A 15,613-nucleotide genomic window follows, 5' to 3' on the forward strand; every position below is an offset into this window, starting at 1 on the left:
TAACCTCTTAGACCTCTTGAGACTTAAGTAATTTTTTCCTGCTAAGTTCATTAAAGCATTAAGAGGAAGTAAGTCTCATTTATCAAGCAACATTTACTACATTTTTAGTTAAAAATAAAAATTCAGAATGGTACACCACCTGCACAGAAATACCAAATAACTGCAAATGGTAATGAGGGAGGGAGAGTGGAGGACAAACTGAATTTTTATTTTTAGCAATTCTGGGTTCAAGATAAAATTTAATAACTTGGTAGATTGGAAAAAGAATAAATGAGTGTAATTAGAGGAGCATATTTAAACTTCAGTAACCTACATAATTAAGGCCAAGTTGTGTGAGTATAAAATAACTCATTTGTTAATGGAGGCTAATGGAGGCATCGCTGACACTTTATAAATAATGTAAGTTGTGTATGATGTAGAGTCTACAGAGATGGCAGAGAAAGCATCGTTACCAGCCTTTTCAATTTGCTTGAGATCTTAACTGATTTACAGCACTGAAGTAGTACAACATGATACATCAGGATGACATGGGGTCAGCCTGTGAAGCTGTGTGAGGTCAGCCTATTAGTTCAGCCATCATAATCAAACCATATTACAGGGGCATCAAAGCAGGAATCTGTCATATTAAACCATATTACAGGGGCAGCTAAGCAGGAGTCTGTCATATTAAACCATGTTACAGGGGCAGCTAAGCAGGAGTCTGTCATATTAAACCATATTACAGGGGCAGCTAAGCAGGAGTCTGTCATATTAAACCATATTACAGGGGTATCAAAGCAGGAGTCTGTCATATTAAACCATATTACAGGGGCAGCTAAGCAGGAGTCTGTCATATTAAACCATATTACAGGGGTATCAAAGCAGGAGTCTGTCATATTAAAACCATATTACAGGGGCACCTAAGCAGGAGTCTGTCATATTAAACCATATTACAGGGGCAGCTAAGCAGGAGTCTGGCATTATAACTCAGACGTGGGTGGTACATTAATTTGTTCATAATGGAAAGGCCAAGTTAGCCAAGAGCACTAGTGTTTCTAAAGGAAGGAAAGCCTTACAGAACTATGAATTTCTGAGGGAAAATTTGAAGATGAATGCAGAGATATTCAGTGTGCATTGATCAAGTGGCTTCCCCTTGGTGGTATAGAAACAAGTGCTTTGGTGCTGGCCCTTTGCAGATCTGGTCTGTGTATGGAATCATGCTTTACATGAGCTTGAATTTAACCTGGCCTTAGGAACCTTATGCAGTATCAAAGGACCACATCTTTACCTCTGATCCTTTCATTAGCACTGAGTTTGCACTGTATTGATGTATGAGTTGACATGTTATTTCTCTTAACTCATCAGTGACCAGATCTCCCTTAAACACAAAGATATTTGCATTGAATGTATGAGCAATTCAGGAAAAGTAGACCCTTGATTTGGCTCAAATTTCTTAGATTTCATTTTTAGTTTATGGATCATCTGTGGCCATATAGTCTAGTAAAGTAGCCCCATAGTCACATATGGTTATTTGTTTAAATGAATTAAAATTAAATTAAATTTTTTCTCAGCACTGCCAGTATTTTAAGTGCTCAATAGCCACATGTGACATGTGACTTCCATATTGAACAGTGTGTATATAGGACAGTTCCATCATCGTAGAAAGGTCTAGACAGTGCTTCCCAAGGACCTTCCCCTCTCTTCTCACTTGTCTCCTCTACTAGTGAATTTGGGAGGTTGAAGAGAGACAGACATATATTGGTTAATTTATGTGCTCTAGTTAAAACACAGTTTAGAAGTGACAGTCAAAGCTAGTGGATAAAATGAGGTTGACTTTTCTGTAGATCTTATTTGTCATCAATGTCATGGATTCTAATTTGATTTACAGCATGGGGTAAGAGAAATAATGGTGATTTTTTCACAGAATTTTTACCAAGTGCCATGTCAGGCATTATTTTAATAATTTTTAAGCCTCAAAACTTCCCCTAAGAACTGTTGTCATATTTTACAGGTAAACTGAGGCCAGAGGGGTTGGTTGTCTTCCCTGAGGCTCATAACTAGTGATTATGATTAATCATCTTAGCTGGGATCCAGACAAGGCAGCCTGACTCCAGACCCACAGCCTTGGCTGTGCCTTTGGTTTGCATCTAGAGCACCCAGTTAGGCATTGCATGGTGGTGCTTTACTATGCCTGTGTCGACGTGACTTGTCTTACTGTTTAGGCCTCAGGACATATTTTTCCCCTTGTTCTTTTTTGGGGCTGTCTTCTGTTGTCCCCTTGTAAATGTTTAAAAGGGAAAAGTAATTTTAATAGTTATCTAAGCAACACGTAATTTGAAGAAAATCTGACATAGAAGCAATGCATTTCAAAGCCCAGTTAGTTCTTTTTTTCACCTTTTCTGTATAATTCCTGCCACTTTTCTTGTGTTTTATTGTATAATCACAAGATATTGGGTACTGATGAAGAAAGTTCTAGTATTTCAGTTTATCTCATTGACATTACCCTGTTTTTCCTGGGTGGTTAAACGTGTATCTTGAGGTAAGACTAGTTAATTGCAAATTCCTTGGGGATGTTTTTGGTAAGTGTTTTAGTATTCTTTAGTTTAATGTCTGACCTTTCACTTGTTCTCAACTTTTTGAATGGAGTGGTGGACCATTTAAGAATCTAGTAAAACCAAGAGTCCTGTCTCTTCTCTTTTATCCTCCCATCCAAAAATGTCCCTGTGTCCTGGTGAGTTTACACGCACACAGCCCCAGTGCATGACCTTCAGGTGAAGTACATCCGTGGGGCCATCTTGCCAGACGCTTTCATGAACACTGACTCGAGACTGCCTATTTAGAAATGTTTAAAGTTGCTTTAAAGGCTTTCTAATCCAGATGGCTCATGTCAAGATGAGCAGTGTGAGGCTGAGAGAAGATGATCTGCTGGTCCACAGTTACCCACATAGTGTTTGCAAGCAGGAAAGCCAACCTGGATCCTCCTAGTGTTGTTGAGCATTCTTTATTATTGTTATAATTATTGTTATTATTATTTACATGATAGTATATTTTGAAATATTTTACATACATAGAATAATTGTTCCAATTAGGATTCTGTGGTTGCGGTTGTACATGATTTTGGTTTGCATCTAAAACACCCAGACAGGCATCATGTGGTTACCTTGGTGGTGTATTCATATACGAGGACAGGGTGTTCCTTTTGTTTGTTTTTTCCTTCCACACTCCCTACATTTCTGTGGCTTTGGACTGAGCATGTCCAGTAGACCTTGGGCGAAGGGAGAGGAGATGGGTTTTTATTTGGCATGATACTGACAGTTTATACCTACTGTTTGAGCTAAATAGAAATCAAGTCTGACAGAGAGATATTTGTTTCTCCGTGTTGAAATTGGTATTTTTCTTTCATTCTAGAAATGGAAAAGAAAAACCCTATGTCTAATTTAATCAATGGGACCTTATTAGAAAATGGGGGATCCAAGATTGAACAAACTTCAGATTAAACCAGACAATTCTGACTGAGGAATACGTGAAACTCCTGCAGACTCCCCAAAGCAGATCACGTTCTCCACCAAAAGCTGCAGTTTGGGGTGTTTACAGAAGGGATAGGGGGCACTAGGGAGAGAGTTGGAAATGCCTGAGAAGAAAAAGGATAATTTAAATGTAAAATGATGGAGAAATTTGATATGAAGTCATAAAGCAACTGTGAGGTAGAAGTGCTCTGGTACTTCTCTATGTGTGACTTTAATTGTTGGAATGATGATGGCAGGGTGTGCTTTGGAAACGGGCATTGCTTCTAGGTCTCAAACTGAAAGCTCTTGACTCTGTATCTACCTGTTCTTCTGTTATCTGGTAGACAAATACTCAGTCTGATGAGGTTATCTCTTACCTGATTTGAGGGGAAAATACCTAAAGGATTTTTAACACTTAACACAGCATCCTTTAAAAAGAAAAGAAAGATAGTGCTAAATAACATGTACTACTTACCATCTAAGTTAAACTCTTCATTGATGTATGCATTAAGGTAATGTCAGTTTTATAGCAGTTAGTTTTATAGGCAAAATGTAACATTTACATCTGCTGCTGATGGACTTGCAGAAATGAGCAGGCTCTAGAACATTTGTTTGCATAAGGGACTTATATCTTTTGGACAGAAAGAGCAAAAACTTTTGTAAACTGTACCTCAGAAGTCACTGGAAGCAGTATTGGAATAGTTGAGCATCTCTGCCAGTTTTTTCATCAGCTGAAAACAACTTTAGAGAAGACTCTCTTGAAAATAAAGCTTCCTACCCTCTTAAGGTCTGAGGAGTCTACCTGGTGTGATTCTCACAAATCTCTTCTGCTTGGTTCTTGGTGTTTGGAAAAGGAACTTTATTCTTTTACAAGAACCCAGGTCTGTGGTGTAGTGGATTAGTTTCTTGACTTTTTTTTGGACAACATATCTGAATTTGAAGAAAGAGCACATATACATACAAGTATAAATTATGCATATGCATGTTTTTGAGCTAGAGATGTAAATGAATATTCACTGTCATATTTGAGAAGTGGGATATAAGAGTTGCCTATTAACTGGAACTATATTTTATTTATATACCTTTATATATATAAATATATTTATTATATATCACATTTTGAAAATATATTTTATACAAAAATTTTAAAACTATATTCATAGTTTCTCCTAATTTTAGTGCTAGTCTACTATTGATATTTTTTCCTACAATCTCAGATTGTTAGGGTATAGTTACTCATACTATTCATTCATTTTCCTGTCCTGGTCTATCTTTTGTGGTACGCTTATGCAAGGTGGAAGTATTTCAGATCTTGTATAGCTTTTTCCTTTCAATTTCAAACACGAAACAAAAAAGAGAACTAATTATCTGTGAACTATTATAATTGGGCATTAAATTATCCATTTAGCTAAATGCAAGATCATTTGTGTGTTTAGATCAAAGGAAAATGTCATTTTTAATGAAGGAAGTAATTTTGGTGTGGTATTGTAATAAGTACATGTTCTTAATTTATTCCATGAATATTTGCTAGTTCTAAGAGGCACAATAATTTAAGACACAATAATGAAAAATTAAATGCAACAACGTTGTAAGAAGTATAACACGGTCATGTAGGAGTGAGCTGTGCTGCAGCTCATGAGAAGATCACTGTGACATGGAGGGTCACATGGTTTTGCACAGGTAGGAGGGAGACACTGCTGGGCGCAGAGTGCTTGGGCAGAGTGCTTGGGAGATCAGCATGGGTGCTGAATAGCCCCAGAGCAACATTGTCCTGTAGAAGCAGATGTTCCATGTCTGTGCTGATACAATAGCTATGGCTATGGGCGACTACTAGGCACTTAAAAAGTGGCCAGGACAACTGGCAACTGCGTATTTTTGTCCTAACTTACTTCTGGTTCAGCGGCAACGATGGCTGTCATGGATCAGCCCAGAACTGGTGAGTGGTGAGCACCTCCACCTGACCTGCAGTGTTCCCAGTGGAACCCAGCAGGGTGAGGCAGAGGAGATTTCAGAATGGATAGGTTGGGATGACAGTCTGAAGGCCTTGGTGTGTGAGAATAGGAAGCCTTGGGAAGTCCCTGGAAGTGTTGTGCTTGCTGTTGGGATTGGAGTGGGTAGAACGTGGATGCCAGGAGATTTATAAGAAAGTTGTTGAATTATCTGTGTGAGAGTAAATTTCTGGTGAAAGTAGAAGTGGAAAAAGAAGGAGTTTTGCAGGCAAAATGCCAGAGACTGGTGATTGGCTGTAGAGTAACAAGAGATATCAGAGGTGGATCTTAAATTTCCAACCTTAGTAGGGTAGAAATGGTTGTAAAAGGAGAAAGGATTCTATGAATGATACGTTGGGGTTGACTAGACATGTTGAATTTAAGGTGGGGTGGCTGAGAGTTCTTCAGGTACGTTGCAGGGGCATACCTGAAGTTTAGGGATGAGTTCTGAGCTTTGCATAGGTAACCTCGGCAGCTGCCTGCTTATTATTCTGAGGAACCCACAAAGAAAGAAACAGCCATTAGAGCATTGGAGCCCACAGTTAGGAGTAAGGAGAAGGAAGAGGCATGTTTGAAATAGACAAAAAGGAAGGAACTGGAAGAAAGGTAGAAAGTCAGAGGACAGGTGAAACCATGAAGCTGTGGGAAGAAAATCCAGTGCAGGTCTAGAGAGGTAAGTTCAAGGTCCTGGGTGAAGGAGAGAAGGTCACATGATCAAATGAATGCATTGATAAGTCTGCAAAAGCAGCAGAATGGGGGTCCAGGTTAGAGGAATGCCAGCTACCACTGTCCCAGGATGCAAGTCAGTTCCTGCATCAGGGTGGAGAGGTGAGGGAAACAGCAGACGGCAGTGGAGTTTAAGAATCTGGAGAAGTTTTGGAAGAACTGTTGTAGATAGTATTTCAGAGAGTTGAGAGAGGATTCAAGTTCTAAATAGTGGATGAAAAGCCTGGGGTGAGCAGAGGTGATCACTGCCTTTAGTGTGACTCTGGCATGGTGGACCTGGGATAGCAAACAGGCTCAGAGGTGGGACCCTACAGTCAGGTTGTCAGGGCTTAAATCCAGGTCCAGCACTTGCATTTGCAAAGCTACCACTAGCCTTTGATTCTCCCTTATCAGAAAGAACAGAGATAAAGTATCAGTCTCAGTATTGCTACAGAGATGAAATGAGTTATTCTTCCATATTTCTTCTAATCTGAGATGGTGCTAATTGTGACACTTTATTTCCTGTACCACTGAGGGGAAGAACTGTCGAAATACAAATGTACCACAAATTGTAAGCTTTCATGACTTCAGTGGTGTTAAAATGTCAGAGGTGCATCTCACAGTCAGTGAAATGCAGAATATATGAAAGACTTAGCATAGGTCTTGGCATATAATAAGCATTCATATATGTTAACTATTTATAAAAATCAATGTTTTTTAGAGTCTAGAATTCAAATGTTAATGAGGGCAATATTGAGTCCATCTAGATAAGGTAGCCTGATGGACTAAATGAATTGAGAGGAGTTATGAAGTGGGTGTCCTGGTAATGAAACTGTGAGATATCAAGTTTGGGAATTTGTAGATAGAGCATTTTCCTGATAGTTCTAGATAAAGGTCTTAAAGAAAAGTATAGTAATTGAGCCAAGGGAAGAATCTCTTTAATAATTTAAAGAAGTTATTTAAAAATAACGACTTTGAAAATAGATATTTCTTTTTTATTGCTTTTCTTACTGCATACATTAATGTCAATTTTTTCTTCATTATAGCAATACATGCTTAGTGAAGGAAAATTCTGGCATGAATTCTTACCCTAGTGGGAGATGGAAAGGGAGAGGTTGATTTCCATCAGTTTGGGGGCATTATTAGTAGCCAACTACAGAGTACTTCTCCCTGTGCTCCAAAGGCAGAAATCATAAAGGATAAATTTTATAGATTTGACAGCTTTTATATGACCAAACACACAAACATGGCCTGAAAGATAGCAGATTGAAACCAGTTATTGTTCTTTGTAAGAAACTTTAAAACAATCATAGGAAATACTATTTTAATAGAAACATATAGGAAAGGGATATGAACAAATAATTTAAGAGTAAATAAAATACAAATTGCTAAACATGAAATGTTCTGCTGTGTTCTGCATAAGACCACTCACTGGCATGGGAATGGTATCTTCTCTTTTGTTTTTCTGTATGGAACAGAAAGTGGGATGTGAAAGTGAACGCCGGACTTCCCTCACTGAAGGAAAGGCGAATCTTGAGACTCTGGAATTACAAGGAGTGACAGGTTGTATCTATATCTATACATAGCTAACCTTGTGTATATATCCACATGTGTGCATACACACACACACACACACACACAGATTGTGTATGTAGTTGTGTGCATGTGTACATGTTGGACTTACGTGACTTCTGAGAAGCAGGCCCTCTCCATCCCGTTTCCTTGATATTACCCTGCTTCCCTCATGACATGATTTGGGGTTGAAGAGCCCTTATTAGAATCTGAGGTATTTCTGACCCTTTCTGGGCTGTCAGTTATATGCATATTTCTCAATCAGCTGGCATGATTGATGAGCCGTAAAGACACCAGTCCTCCCTGGAGCATTTTCCCATCTACCTGTGTTGCAGTGTGAGATTTTATAGTGGCACTTACTGATTCACGTGAGGCACAATGATATTTGGAATATGGTTTTGATTATCGAGATGAACTGGTTTATGAGGTATTAAAATAAAGAGAAAAGTTTCCCCATGTAGTAAAATCTCTTATAAAGTAAGTTAGGCATCAGCATTTGATTTTCCAGATTTTTCCCCTGTGGGTAACAGTTAGTGGTCATGGGTCTAAAAGTGTCTTCACGTGCTGCCCATAAAGAAGACGTCTGCTGGTGACTGGTAGGGTCCCTATTTACTGAGTCACATTGTCTTTCCTCAGCATTAAGTGGGCTCTTAGCTCACTACTAGACAGAATCAGAATTTTTCTGCATGTTCAGCCTCACCACATCACCTTTCTTTTAATTACCTGCAAATATTTCAAAGTAGTGGGGGATGGTGGATGGGGAGCTTGAAAACTCTCACCTACAGGCTCGTCATTGGCCGGCCACCCAACCCTAAGTGTGTGCTGAGTGATGAGTGACTGGGAGTGCAGGCCCTGAACCGGTGTGCACTGGTCCAACCTGTCACTCAAACTCTTTAAGCTAAGTGGGAGAGGGAAGGTAAATGCCAGGATCTTAATTTTATTATAGAAGGTAGCTTTGTGTGGAAGGGAGCAACAGTGCAGTGAATGTTGCTGTAGGAATTGTACATTTAGCCCTTTTGAAACTCAGGACAGCTGATTGTCTATAGTTCACCATGTCCTCAGTTATAACTTACTGCTTTGCTTTTTGCCCATTACTGGCTTCGCAGTCTGGCATAATTAATAACAACCTCTCTATTTCCCCTGTATTCAAGGTTATGTATTCAGGACATTAGTTAGTTCAAGTGTGAAGGAACATTTGATTGATTTTAAATGTTTTTTATCTTTTAACTGAACAGAATCAATTATCATTTAAATGATTGGCACAGAAAATGGTATAGCATTTATTTGCATTTAAATACTGGAAAGTAGTCAAATGGTGTGGCCCAGATATTGCTCTGTGTTCTGGGAAGGTATTTAGGAAGAGCACATCCTGAGTGTGGGGTTTTGCTCTTGAAGCTAGCAATAAACAATTCAGCAAGTACTTCACGTGTCAGTGCCATGCATCCATCATGGGGCCGTGGCAGGAGAGGAGAAGACGGTGCAGTACTAATCTCTGCTTTACAGAAGCAGTCTAACTGGTAAGAAGAGCTGACAGCAATGCGACAAGCCTTTGTTGTGATGTTACTTGGTCTTAGATTAAAGGTATTTCAGTTCCGGGTGGGATAGGGTCTCCCGATCAGGGGATTGGGAAAGAAGCTTGATGTAATTGATGGAACTTTCTCTTCCTGCCCGCTTTTCGTCCTTAGTTCACTCTCAGCGGGTTTTCGAGTGTCTGTATGTTTACACTTGTATTTGTAGCGTATTCAGGTCTTCTTCTCACAGGACACTTGAGAGACAGCAGAGCCTGTCCTGGGTGCTCAGGTGTGCTACCTAAGAGCCAGGCTGACTTTTGCTCCCCCTTCCCTCTGAGGAGTAGAGAGAACAGCTCTGTCTTTCACATGTTCCCCCTTTTCCCTGGAAGCAGCCAGCACTTCTTTGATTCTGGGTCTAGAAGTGCAGCTACACTAAGCTGCTGAGGTTACAGAGAGAGGAGAGGGAGAGTGTGGAATAGAGCCATGTTTGCCCCACAGAGCCCAGGAAAGGTTGTACTGGGGTGAGCGGGTAGGAGGAGGGGCCTCGCTGCTGGCATGGAGTAAGTAGGGGACTGTGAGGCTAGCTGGTCTCCTCATGATGCTGCAGCCCCCAGAGCTGGGGTGGAGGGGGGAGAAGGGGTGGGGAGGCAGGTGGATGGCTGACCGTGTGACTGCCGTAGCCTACATGTTCACTTTCCCTGCGCTCCTTACCCCTCAACCCCAGTTCTCCAGAGTCCCGGGAGCACTGCAGCTTACAGCTGTACACCAGGCATCGCAGTGGAGACTGCAGTGTTTTACTTTATTGAAATGGGATATTTGATAAGCATTATCCAAAGGGAAAAATGAGCCACGAATTTTTTGTATTATTTTGTTTTTTTTTTTCATAAAGGGCCTTAAAAATATTCCATGAGAATGTAAAGAACTTGAATTTCTTAAAAAGAGTTTAATTTCAACATTCCACAGACTCATCATAAGGAAAGGATATTAGGCGTTCAGCACAGGTGTGAGCTGTTGATGTGAAGCCGAGGACCAATTTCCTCTTGTCAAATTATAACAAGTTTATTCTAAGCTCTTTAGATGAAAATGAGTTTGATTTTGTCATTGCTGCCCTGGTAACATTCTTGGTTTTACATGTTCTAGGAAAGTGGGAAGGTGTCATGAAGAAAAATGACAAAACAAAAACAAAAAGACAAAAATGAGTTGGGAAGGGAAGCATAGAGGGATGAAAACGAAACTAGAAGTGAATCTTTGCTTGTGGGTCCTTCAGCTTTATCATCAGGAAAGGCGGGGGTTGCTAGGAGGGAGGGTGGGGGAGGGCCTAGGCACGGTCCTGAGCGTATCTGACCCTCACTTTTTCATCTCTAAGGCAGTGCTCACAGGAGCCTCATCAGGATGGAGAGAGGTGGCACAGGCCACGGGCCTGCATGGTGGTGGTGGTGGGGAGGATGCGGGGATTTTCATTCTTTTTGAAGACTTGAGCTGTGTTCAAGATTGATGGGCACCGGCACTGGCCCTGGTGATGTTTCCCGTAGATTGATCAGCACAACACTCTTTCCTTTCAAAATCAGTGGCAAGAATGACAAAAGTGTCTTCTCAAGCCAGAATGTTTCAGATACTCTCTACAAAGGCCTGTTTCTTGCTGGTGCTGTAAATTCCAAGAGGAGGATAGAGTGAATCACATGTTAAAGGTTTTCATAATATGAGAAAACTGAGGGATAGCTGTTATCCACTTACATATTTTTCACAACAAGTTTTGAATCTCCAACCGGGACTCTGGAGGACTGGGGTTGAGGGGTAAGGAGCGCAGGGAAAGTGAACATGTAGGCTACGGCAGTCACACGGTCAGCCATCCACCTGCCTCCCCACCCCTTCTCCCCCCTCCACCCCAGCTCTGTGGGCTGCAGCATCATGAGGAGACCAGCTAGCCTCACTCCAATTTGACAATAAGTTCTGTCAAATTTACTATCTTCTCAGTCTACATAGTAGCTTTATTTTCATTCTAAGACAAATAGAAGTAGTTAAAAGATTTCTTGGTTAAATCCTAATGCATTCCAAAGCAGCAATTGATTTTTACTGAGGCTGCTTGGGAATATCCATTCCATTTTTCATACCCCATGGTGTGGCTGGTTGGTAGTTAATTGAACTCATTTAGATTTCCATTGCAAGGTGAGCAACATGAAGCTGGGGATGCATGGGAGGCAATGGTGGCAAAGGAAACAGCACAGGCTGTTGGCCGTTGTGCCTGAACATGTGTTCCTCCACAGATGAGCAGCCCAGTCACACTGTTGTGATCTTACCCAGGGCACCCTACTAGATGCTTCCCCATGCCTCTCACACACACATTACTTCTGTGAGCTTGGTGGTGGTAGGAATGATATCATTCTCCTCTTCATTCTGTACATCTTTATGTTGGTAGTAAACATTTAGATAATATTTTCAGTTATAGTTGGTGTCTTAGATGTCGAACCCATAGAAGAGGAGAACTTGGATTCTCAGGCCTTTGCAGAGCAGCGCATTGATTGTTCAGTTCTGATTGGTAAGTCTGTCACTGTAGGGAAGTTATGGGATAGAGATGCCATCGAAGGCACCAAAGGGCCTAGATTTGTGGTACAGGTCCACCTGGTTCTGTGGACAGTGCTTACCTATATCTGAAGGGTTAGTTCTCTAAAAGCAGGGGAGAACTTTCTTCTTTTAGATCTTAGCTTGAGGGAGCTCTTTCTATTCAGGAAGAGGGCTGCTTTGGAGGTGGTCAAGTGAACAATTGCTATTCCTCTCCAACTTTTGGCAGGTTGGAAACCGGGTGTCGCTGATTGTCACATAGGGTGATACCTGGCTGATCTTAACTTCCCCTCCCCCCAGTGGTTATATAAATGTTGATCTCTAGACATTTTATTTTTCCAAGTGCTGATTTGTATACCAGAAAAGAATCATGATCAAATTACTCTTGGAGATATTTGAATAAAAAAGAACATTTTTTTTCTTAGTAATTTATGCATTAAGAATTTCAAAGGACATTTGAATTTTTAGCAGAAAGGGGACCTGAAGGGGAAGGAAACTTTCTTTTTCTCTTTTGTTAAATGAAGTTTTTGATCATGTGGCTGAACTGCTTAATGAAAGAGTCCACTCCCATCCATTATCCCATGCACCCAGAATTGGGTCACATGTTCCACTGCTGGGTACAGGATGCAGTCCTGTGAGAATCCCCATTCTAGTATAGTCTTAATGTTAGTCTGTGGTTTCTGTGTCAGGAACTTTGGGATGTCTCTGGAAAAAACCTTGGGAATCATAATCTGTTTTGACAGTTCTCCTTTTGTTGGAATTAGCTGACTTCAGTACCTAAGTGAAATCAAGCAGTAATGGAAGTTGCATTACAGGTCCCTTGGTATGTTCCCCTTTGACCCTTTTTGTGTTTTTGTTTTTTTGTTTTTTGTGGTACTGGGAATTGAACCCAGGGCCTTGTGCATGCAACTGAGCTATATCCGCAGTCCCCCCTTTGACCCTTTTTGATGTTTTAATTTAAGTATTTTAGGTGGCAGGAATTAACTTCATCAGTCCTTGAACCCTATCTAAAACTGGATGCTAGGCTAGATCACATATACCTTTCCACAGTGCTAATTCATATCACCACTGATCACTTTGTGCAACTTACCTCCTACCCTGAGGTGTTTTACATCTGTATGGCATCTAGCGAGCATACGGCAGAAGGGTTAAAACACTGATCTACAAAATTCAATAGTTGACTCATTAGCACTGTGAAGCCCCCTTGTGCATCTGCTGTAGGAGCTCAGGTCTTGCTTTTTCTAGGTAGTTGTAAGATCAGTCTATCTGTTTAAGAAGGTAGCTCCCTAGCATAAGCCTGGGCATATGTGTTCAATTGGTTTATTGAGTTAGTATGAACTGTTTTTCTTGAATAACTTATCCAGCTGTTAAACAGTCTCAAAGCAAATTAATCGATTACATGTGGGTTTGTTTCTTAATTCTTTTGATCTTTATGCCATGATATTTTATCCTTACTTAAGTCAGAGTAGTGAACCAAAGAACAAGTGAGGGGGAAGTTGAGCCCCTTGCCTCAGTGACTGTAGGCCACTCATCTTTGGTCAGTTGCCTTTTTTATAAGGTATGAGTCTGGTTTTTGATCCCTGGTCATATTTTGGATCCATATTTTATCTTACTGAATAATTGTGTCCTCAGTATTTAATGGACTCATTCATTCTGTCTAGTTGCCTGGTTTCCATGCCAGTGCAAGAATCGTAAAACAGCCGCTGGCTGAAGCTGATAGAGTGTTGGCCGTTTTTTGCCTTCCTCTCCCCTCATCTTTATCTTAAAGCTTCAGTCGTCCTCTGGCATCTGTGGGTATCCATGCCTGAGTCCCTTACATAAAACGGCCTAGAATTTGCATGTAACCTGTGCTCCTCATTCCCTATGCTTTAACTCATCTCTGTAATACCTCGTTGAATGTAAGTGCTGTGCAAATAGTATTGTTCAGTGAGCATATATATGTTGAATACATGTAGTTTTTTCTTTCTTTTCTATCTACTGTTGGTTGAGTCCACAAGTACAGAACCCATGGGCACAGAGGGCCAACTGTACCTTCAGACACAAGCTAGAATAATTGTCCTTTAGAACTTCCTGTGGGAAGCTGGGATCTGTAAGGTGTGGAGTGGTGGAGAGTGTATCGTTGTCACTCACACAGTTGGATAATTACATGCTTCTTTATTTGATGAGGCCATGGTGGAGAGAATGCCATGGCTAATTAGGTGTTCTTTAAATATGAAGCTGGTTACACAGCTCTTTGAAGTATTCAAAAATTCCTTGATTTTTTTTTTCTTTTTAACAATAATGAATACCGTATCTAACTAAGGAGGAGCATTATAAGGACATCTTCTAGGTATTATAAGGATGTCTTCTAGCAGACCTAATAGAAATCTTCCTCTTGGGCGAGACTCCATGGGAAAGGCTTCTGACTTAGAACCCAGCCTTAAGCTGCATCATTATTACTTCCTGCACTGGAGCTCAGGGGAAGTCAACCTGACTTCTGAGGAGAGTGTGTATGTGTGGCTTTATCTCATGAATTCCTTTGTGTGTGTGTTTTGTAATTAGCAAATGTTGGCATAGCAGGACTTAAAAAAGGAATTATGATTTTTCACTAAATACTTGGACAAGTTTAGAAAAATAGAGAGAATTGATCTTCCAGACTCAGCCACAGTTATTTTAGTTTATTTACATAGTTGTTCATGTCATGTATTCCATTTATATTTTGCTTATAGTTTTTTCCAAGTTATTTATTTTAATTTTTTGATACTGGGGATTGAACTCCATGGGTGCTTTACCACTGAGCTATACACCTAGTCCTTTTATTTTTGTTTATTTTGAGAGGGAGGAGAAGGTCTCACTTGATTGCTGAGGCTGACTTCAAACTTGTGATTCTTCCTCCTCAGCCTCCTGTGTTGTGGAGGTTACAGGTGTGCACTCCCAAGCTTGGCTACAAAGGACATTTTTTGTTTGCGTGTGCATGGTGCTAGGGATGGAGGCCAGGGTCTCTTACATGCCAGGCAAGCACTTCACCCCTGAACTACACCCCAAACCCTTTCAAAATTATTACATAGTTTTTGTGAACATATTTTTAAGGGCTCCACATTATTCCATTGAGTGGATTCATATAGTTGACAGCTATTTTCTGATTGTTAGAATTTCTGTTTTCTTCTGTTGTAAATCATTCTCTCATGAAAATCATTGTGTGAAACATTCTTCCCTTTTCACTTTATAATATTTCCTTAGAGTAAATTTCTTCTGGAACAAAGTTTCTTATATTTTTCAGGGCTGTGGGAGTGGGGAGATGGTGGTTCTTTTCTGGACAGGTGCTTTCTTTTCCATCCATGTGAAGTGTTTGTATTTGGACAGGGGGGAAGAAAATCTGTTTGCTGACTCATGTATTTATTTGGCACTTTAGACTGATATGGTCACTTCACTATTGACATAAACTAAGGCAGGAAGTATAAAAAGGGACAGAAAATATTGGCTATCTTGCCAAGGCCATAGATCATGGACTCATTTGAGTCCCTTATGCAAGGTAGGTTACATGTTTGATTTGTTTATAAAACGTGCTTAAATCACGTAGGTAAAAATCAGTCATCAGTATTTATTTGTTTTGTCTATGCACATTTATATACAGGTTTATATGCAGGTTTATGATCTTTTCACTTTAAATTTTGCAATTGGCATTCAGCTATTTACTGTCCAGCTGGCACCTCCAGTTTTGTGAGGTGAAAATTTTAATTTTTTTAAATTTTCCTCCTTGTGTGGAGAAGTCTCCCTATATTGAAGAATTACCTTAATGTCTTCCTGAAACATA

Source organism: Sciurus carolinensis, unplaced genomic scaffold (assembly GCF_902686445.1).
Source record: "Sciurus carolinensis unplaced genomic scaffold, mSciCar1.2, whole genome shotgun sequence".
In the NCBI taxonomy this organism is placed as follows: Eukaryota; Metazoa; Chordata; class Mammalia; order Rodentia; family Sciuridae; genus Sciurus; species Sciurus carolinensis.